Raw genomic sequence first — 7,903 nt, 5'->3', positions numbered from 1 at the left:
AGGTCTTATTATTGACCATTAACTTAATCACAAAATCATTTTGAAATCGTATACTCATTAATTTTACGTTCCTTTCCTAAGGTATAACAAGTTATTTATCTCATATTCCATAATTTTTGAAAGAATTTAGCACCTTGCATTTATAAATAAATATATAAAACAAAATTCACGTACCAGTGAGCTTAAAAAATTTGTTCTCATATTTGTAACTCTGAACCAAATTAGACGTTAATTATGTATAATAAATATTTAACTTATTTTTTTTTAAGATACCTTATTTTTTTATCTGCATGTTCATGGATACACACCATTTCTTGCGTGACATTAAGTATCTTTGTACTTACAGGTCAATTAATTAATATTCCAAGCAAACTGGAGACAAAGGGATTGAATAAAATACACCCACATACACATATATGAGTTGATATGTACTCGTAAGATTCTAGTGTGCTGTGTATTAAAGGAATTTCTACAGGTTATGAACCTATGTACAAAACTGAAAGTCTGGTTAAAATGTAGAATTGCACGAAATGGTGCAACAAACATCCTAATTCATGTCAAGAGGTCAAGAGGGACAACAAAGAATATGGATTCTCGTGAGATAAGTGAACTTTCAATTGTAGCTAAACTTAAAGAACCAGATGATTTTCAGCTATGGAAATTTAAAGTTATTTTGTTTAAGGCCCAAGGGTTATATGATGTGATTTTAGGGATAGTGAAAAAAACCAAAAATGACACAGATTTTGCCAAGTTTGCATAAGTAGATACTGAAGCTCAGAAAATCAAAATCACCACGACTGGCAAAAAACCCATCACACATACTGACTTGCAGTACTTCTGAGATGTGCACCAGACTTTTAGACATATATGAGTGTAATACCTACCCTAACAGAAGTTTGACTTCATGCAAGATTTTTCTGACTATAGGTACATTTCTGGTATCTAATGACATGGCAACTCACGTAAGTAAATTAGATAACCTGACATTCAGACTGAAGACATTAAACAGTGACATTCCTAACTTATGCTCCTCTCAAAAATTCTGACAAATCTGCCTGAAGCTGAAAACCATTTTCACACTGCATGGGAATCTACTCCACTGGTTAACAAAACCATGGCAAACCTGACTACAAGACTGATCGCAGAAGAGAAAAGATGTGCCGCCAGCAGTTCAAAGGGTGAAAGTTATATCATTGCATTCAAAACAACCATCCGGAAATGCTTCCAATATGAATCTGATAGACATCGTCTAACTTTCACCTACAAACTAAAACATTGGACACAGTAGGTACTTCACTTGCTCTGCACTAGGTCATGTCGCAAGAAAATGCCCTAATAATAGAACATGTAGCATCTGTAAGAAAAATAACCACGAGGACATGGACTGCTATTTCCGTAAAAGAAAAGACCCGTCATCAGCGGTCTCTTTTCTTGCAGACAATTCTATTCGCTGTAAAAGTGAATAAATTCTAGACGGATGACCTCTGATGACAGCTTCTTGTGAGATACATTTTGTCCATCGACAACTTCACTCATTTATCAGAAATATATGATTTAGAGTCAAAAAACTGAAGTTTGTGCAAACGTTATCCAGCACATTAAGAAGATATAACTAAGTCATAAAATGGTCTCAAACTCCGGATTGACAATGGTAGAGAATACATAAACGAAAGACTGAGGAACTGGGTCCGCGATGAGGGAACAGTTCTTGACACTTCCTCGCTGTACACTCGACAGCATCAGGGAACAGCTGAATGCTTTAACAGAACGCCCAGGAAGATATTTTTACGAGAGCTAGTGACAAGGCTGGCCAGCAGCTCGTGCGCCACCTGCAAGATAAGCTCGATGCAGGTAGCGACCGACCCTCTATTACCGCTGCATGGTAAAACAATCAGCATCTGTGCCTTGCTACTATTTCCCCAATGCGTTACCTACCATTTAGCCTGGAGATTCTCTACATCTGCCAAAGGTTCGGCACATTACCAGAGCCCCATCTGCATGGAGTGGTGCAACTAGAACGCCATTGTTCTCGAAGTTTCGAGTGGTCAGTCGGGGAGTTTGATGATGCGACACTTCGGAACGCTACAAGCCCTTTCCAGGGCAGAATTGGGCAGGTATATAAACGGAGAGACTGCGAGGGCTGTCAAGTGACGAGGGCGAGTGACCCTTTGGTGAGTGAAAGTGTACGATGAGCAGCAGGTTTCATGTGCGAAGATGGTGCATTCGGGACCGAAGCATCCAGGACTGTTTTGTGTGTGCGACGGACAAGTGAGTAGTGCGAGACAATGTGTTGAGACCGAGGTGCGTGGTAATTATAGAGAGCCACTGTCGAGCCGTGCTGCAGTGGAGAGAGTAAATTTTGGATTTGAATAAAGAAGTATTTATTTGCGGATAGACATTTTAAGTGTTGTAATTTAATTAATCGTGTAAATATTAACTAAGAAATAAAACTTGTAGTAAATTAACTAGGCTATAATCTCCGGACCTGTTTTCTCAATCGTAATATTTGGTAACAGAAGTAAGATAGCCCTAACTAATGGATTTAGGATTTATAATTTTAAATAAATAACCAAAATACAAAAAAAAAACATATTTAGCTATTCGAGAGTAAAGTTGTTTGGAGCTGTAGTTCGTTTTGTTTGCAATAAAGCTAATGTTAGAAGCTATGGTTTTGAGTAAAAGGTTAGGCTAGGTCGTAAGTGAAATTTGAGGAGCTATTAAGACATAAGTGACTGTAAGTATGTCAGTGAATGTTGATGAAGAAGATGGTGGCGAAGAATATGTAAATTTATTGGCTATTTTTCTGAAAATGGTGAATGAATATAGTAGCCAGGAGAAAATGTAGAGTTAACAGGGTGAAATGAAGAGTGATATAAGGAACAACCAAGAAGAAGTGAAGAATGCCATGAAGACTGAAATTGATTTCATGAAAAGGGCACAAGAAGATATGCGAAGTGAACTAGTGGCTGCGCAAGAAGAAATTAAGAATATTGACGTAACCAGTATTTATTTTGAAGGTAAAGTACAGTATTTGGAGCAGTATCTTTCCCGAAATTATCTACAGCTAGCTTAATATGAAGAGTTAGTGATACAACAGCTAGTTGAACATGAAGAGTTGGTGGCACATCAGCTAATGCAGTTTGAACAGGCAACCGAACGGTGTATAGAAGCTGTAACCGAGGAGTTTTGTCTGATTATTAAAGAAGCGTCAGCTGCTGCAAGCCAAAATTTGTCTCCAGGGATATGAAGATAGAGTGCACTTTCAACAGTCACTCAATATTCAAGACATCCTCCTTCGATGGACAATCTTCGTGGGCAGTATACAAGCGATAGTTCGAGGTAGCTATGGAAATTAATTTTAGAAAAAGAAGAAATCATTACAGCACATGTTTTGGTAAAAAAAAAAAAAAATTGATTAGCGGCGAATCGGATGAAGACAAGGTACGACCTGAAGGCTAGCTCAACCATATTTCAGGAAGACGACTTGAGTAGTATATATTGGGGGCTCCTGTGACTGGGTTCTGATGGCTTCTGCTGCCTTGGAACCTACATCTCCGATGACGTCACGGCGGCCATCTTGGATGACCTTGACCTTCAAAAATTGTCAATATTTCACCAAAATTTGTCAAAATGTCCAATTTTTAGGGAAATATTTGCCAAAAAATCTTTAAAAAATCGATAAAATAAAAGTTTTCTTATTTAGAGGGGAAAGTTTCCTAATGTCAACGGGTTAATATTTCCTAAAAGCAAGATGCCTTAAGCCACTAATATCAGGACCTTGATCTAGGGTGCCATTAGTGCACTTTTCGTTATGGCCGCCATATTTTTCCGTAGTTTTCATCCAAAAAAAATCGGAAAAAATTTAAAAATAAAAACTAATAAAATTGTAATAAGTATAAAAACCTCCGTTATTTTGAAAATTGTCCGCCTTCTTGAAAAACCATAGTTTTTATGCTGAAATAGGTAAAATTTTAAAAATAATAAAATTTTAATAAAATATTATGAAAATGGCATCGGTTCGAACCTGATGAGGTCAATCGATTAAAATTGGCGACAGATCCTCCCGCCACTGAAGCCACCGGCAGACCGACCTTCACCAACTAATACCAAGACAGATATTACGTCAGCCAGTATGACATCATGACGGCCATCTTGTTTTCTTCTGCTGGAGGGCGCTGCTGCCATATTGTTTTCTTCGGCTAGAGTGTGCTGCTGCCATATTAGTTTAGTTTTTATCTGTTAGAGTGCAGTATTCATTTATTGCCAGGGCAGCTACCATCTTGGAATTGACCGCCATCGGGAACTTCTCTAATTATTTATATAGAAATTCGGGAAAAAATATCCAAAAACCATTTAAAAATCATTCGTTAAAATAATGATTGATTCGATCGACTTCTGTTCGTGGTTCAATCCTTTATAAATACAAAAATGTTTACTGTAGGTAAAATCTACTTATTTATTAAAAAATGTTCAAAATACTAAAAACGGGTTAAGGTGCTCATCTACCAGCCTCCGGTAAGCCAATATAGCCGCCATCTTTAAAATTTGTAGTATTTGACTTGGAAATTAGGAAAAAATTCCAAAAATCATTAAAAATAATCACCTATTAATGTAAACAATGTTTCGATAAATTTTCTTTCACAGTTAGATCCTTTAAGGCTCGGTCTCAGTCATGAGAAATTGGCCTTGCGACACTCAGGCCGTTGAGGGGTGGAAAGATGAGCAGAATTCACAACACAATGCCTCACCCCCTCTCTAGACCAGCGAGGGAGGTAGGTTTTCCTTTACCCCTTGGTCCCCTTCCCCCCTCCTACGCATGGAACCGATATTTACGGACTGCACCCCTCCCCCTGTACCTTCCTGTAAGTTGTTATCTCACAGGCGACCGGGAGGGAAAATCCTTCCGTCTGGCCTAGGCTCAGTAGCCTCGCATTTCAGACATGTGATTTGTCACGGCCACTATCGGTAACACACCGAGCCAGTCAAAGGTGTCGTCTGTGTGGCATCTGCTTTGATATTAATTTGTATAGACCTAGTAACACAGGATTTTGCCCTGGTTTTATAGCTGGTTTGTTTTTATATCTCAGCGCTATGGATAAGCGTATCAGTATAAATAGTTTTCCAATAACATATTGGGAAAAAATAATAAAAAATTAAAAAAGATAAAAATTTATCTTATTTTCAGTAATTATGGTGTTTATAAGATCTTGTTTGGCTAGCCTTGCGCTGCATTCCTACTCCAGACATTACAATCTGTAAGTGCGAGGTTTACTTTTACCAATGCCAAACAGCAAATCGACACATAAACACACTGCATTTCTTGAAAACACTGTACTGTTGTCATGTAATTTTCATAACACATCAAATTCGGCCATTAAAAATACTTAAAGGAAACTACGCAGGCAATATTTAAATATGCGCTTTTTGACAATTTTCACAATTTTGTTTTCTTTTTATATACTACATAGGATAAAAACTAAAGGATCATCCCTAGATAGGCCCAATAAATGTTTAAATTTTATTTAAAACACCATAATCCCACGCCGTTTACTTCCTGAGATATGCGCATACGCATACAAGCTGAGTCTCACTAAAAAAAAACTACGTCCCCAGTCCTCTTGAATAGATGTATGGGAACGTTTTGAGTTTTCTGTATAATCAGTTTTAAGACACTGTAATTTACAATAAAAGAATGTAAACATCAACGCAAGTTAGTCTCCAAATGAAAACAGTTGTCCGATTACATGTAAAATGTCAAAGAACCATATTCTAAACTCATCCGCTTAAATGTCATGCTGTAAACAAGGGAGCATGAAAATGTTCTGCATTTCATGGAGTAAAGCGGGAGTACAAATTCGATATATATATATATAATCGTACAGATTTGGTACTTACTACACCAGAAAGTGAACTATAGTTGTTTCTGTAAGATATTTTCCCCCGGCAGCAACAGCTACAACTGTGAGTACTGGAATGCCATCATGTTCTATGTGATCACGTTTCTTGGCCTCTTCAATTTCTTCCTTCACAGCTGTTTTCATTTCAGCTTGCGCAGCCTTCGCCCAATGTTCCTCCAAATTGTCATGATATTTTTCAAATGTGTTAGGTGCCATTCATGGGATATTCATTGTAGTAATCATTTCTTCTAGCTGAGACTGTCCTCCGCCAGTACTTATTGATGCTGACACAGCAGCAGTGTTTACATCTATGGATGTAGAGCTCCGTTTTATATTCGTCCAAACGGTGGATTTCAAATCGCACATGGCATTTCAGTACTCTTCCCGAATTCAGGCCTTCTCTTTTCTCAGAAATGGGAATCATATTTTTCAATGAACAATGAAAGGGAATGTGATCATCTAAGTCTTTTAACAGTTGTAAAAGGAAGCCGATATCAACAATACGTCTACCTTTATAGGAATATGCACATTTCTGTGCACTCGTATCAACATCATTGATGTTTCTGGAGAAAAAAAAAAGGTCACTATATACGGGCAATGATAAATGCGTACTGCGAAGTGCAATAGAAAACAGTTTATTTATATGGTTGCTATTAAATACCTTAAAAAAAAATTAAACAGTACGCTGGTACAATTTGTAAATCTTCTTATACTTCATAAGTTTAAGGACAGTTTAACATAACTGAAACCGGAATAGTATTTTTTTCCTATGCGTAAAACGGCTAAGTTCCAGTAAAATAATATTTATATCCTAAGGCAAGTGCACAATGGAAAATAAAGTGGTAAGGACTATGAGAGGCTCTTCAAATAGACAACTTGTGTAAGGCATTGCTTAAATTTTAAATTGTGTGTGTCTACCAAAGTATGCACAACAAAGTGCAACTAGTTTCCCCTCGTCAATACTAACACAACGCATTTTATAATAGTCGGCGAGTACGTTTAATTTCAGGGACATACAGAGTCAGGTAGGGACAATTTTCAAATGTTGATTTCAAAAGACCTAAGCTTACCGTGAACAGCCTACACTGTAAAACATTACATACAGTACAAAATGTTTTATACTTAAAAAAAATTCGAAACTAGCTGGCAAGAATTTTATGGTGAAAATACACATGATTTACAATAAACTTTACAAGTAATTTGTGTGTGGTCTACCAGCATCATATATCTTGTCGAATTGTCGAGTGAAAATATTTTTTTTTAAATATTTGGCAATAATTTATTTGTAAAATCGCAAAAATTTGTATGTGTTTTTTATACATTTTTTGAAGTAGCTAATACCACCATAGATAAGTGTAAATTATCTAATTTATGTAATTACTTTAGTTTGTATTACGGTACTAATGTTAAAATAAATAATAGTTTAAGAAACTAAAAAAAACGCTTTGATAGAAAAACAGACTAAAAAGTAAAAATAAATAGTTTAAAAAACTACAAATACGCGCTTTAATAGAAAACCAAACTGAAATAAAAAGTATAAAATAATTTTTCATAAATTTAAATTAATAATAGTGTGACTATCAAAAACATTATTTAATTGTAAAACTGCGTGGGGTGCTTTTTAAGGTATTTCCATAATGACTCTACTCTGTCAATAAAATATTATAACAATTGACATCAAGCACCCCACGTTTTTTACAATATATTTTTTTTTGTTTATCACACTATTCTTAATTTAAATTTATTAAAAAAAAATTCTACTTTTTAGTTTGGGTTTCTATTAAAACGGGTTTTTTTAGTTTTTTTAACTATTTATTTTTTAATTTTTAGTTAGTTTTTCCATCAAAGCGTGTTTTTTTTTTTTAGTTTTTAAAATATTATTTATTTTTTACTTTTTAGTTTGGTTTTCTATTAAAGCGTGTTTTTTTAGTTTTTTAAACTATTATTTATTTTTACTTTTTATATCAATTTATCATTAATGTGTGGTTTTTAATTTTAAACGATAA

Source organism: Bacillus rossius, chromosome 2 (genome assembly GCF_032445375.1).
Source record: "Bacillus rossius redtenbacheri isolate Brsri chromosome 2, Brsri_v3, whole genome shotgun sequence".
Taxonomy (NCBI): domain Eukaryota; kingdom Metazoa; phylum Arthropoda; class Insecta; order Phasmatodea; family Bacillidae; genus Bacillus; species Bacillus rossius.
Note: the sequence above shows the minus strand (reverse complement) of the source record.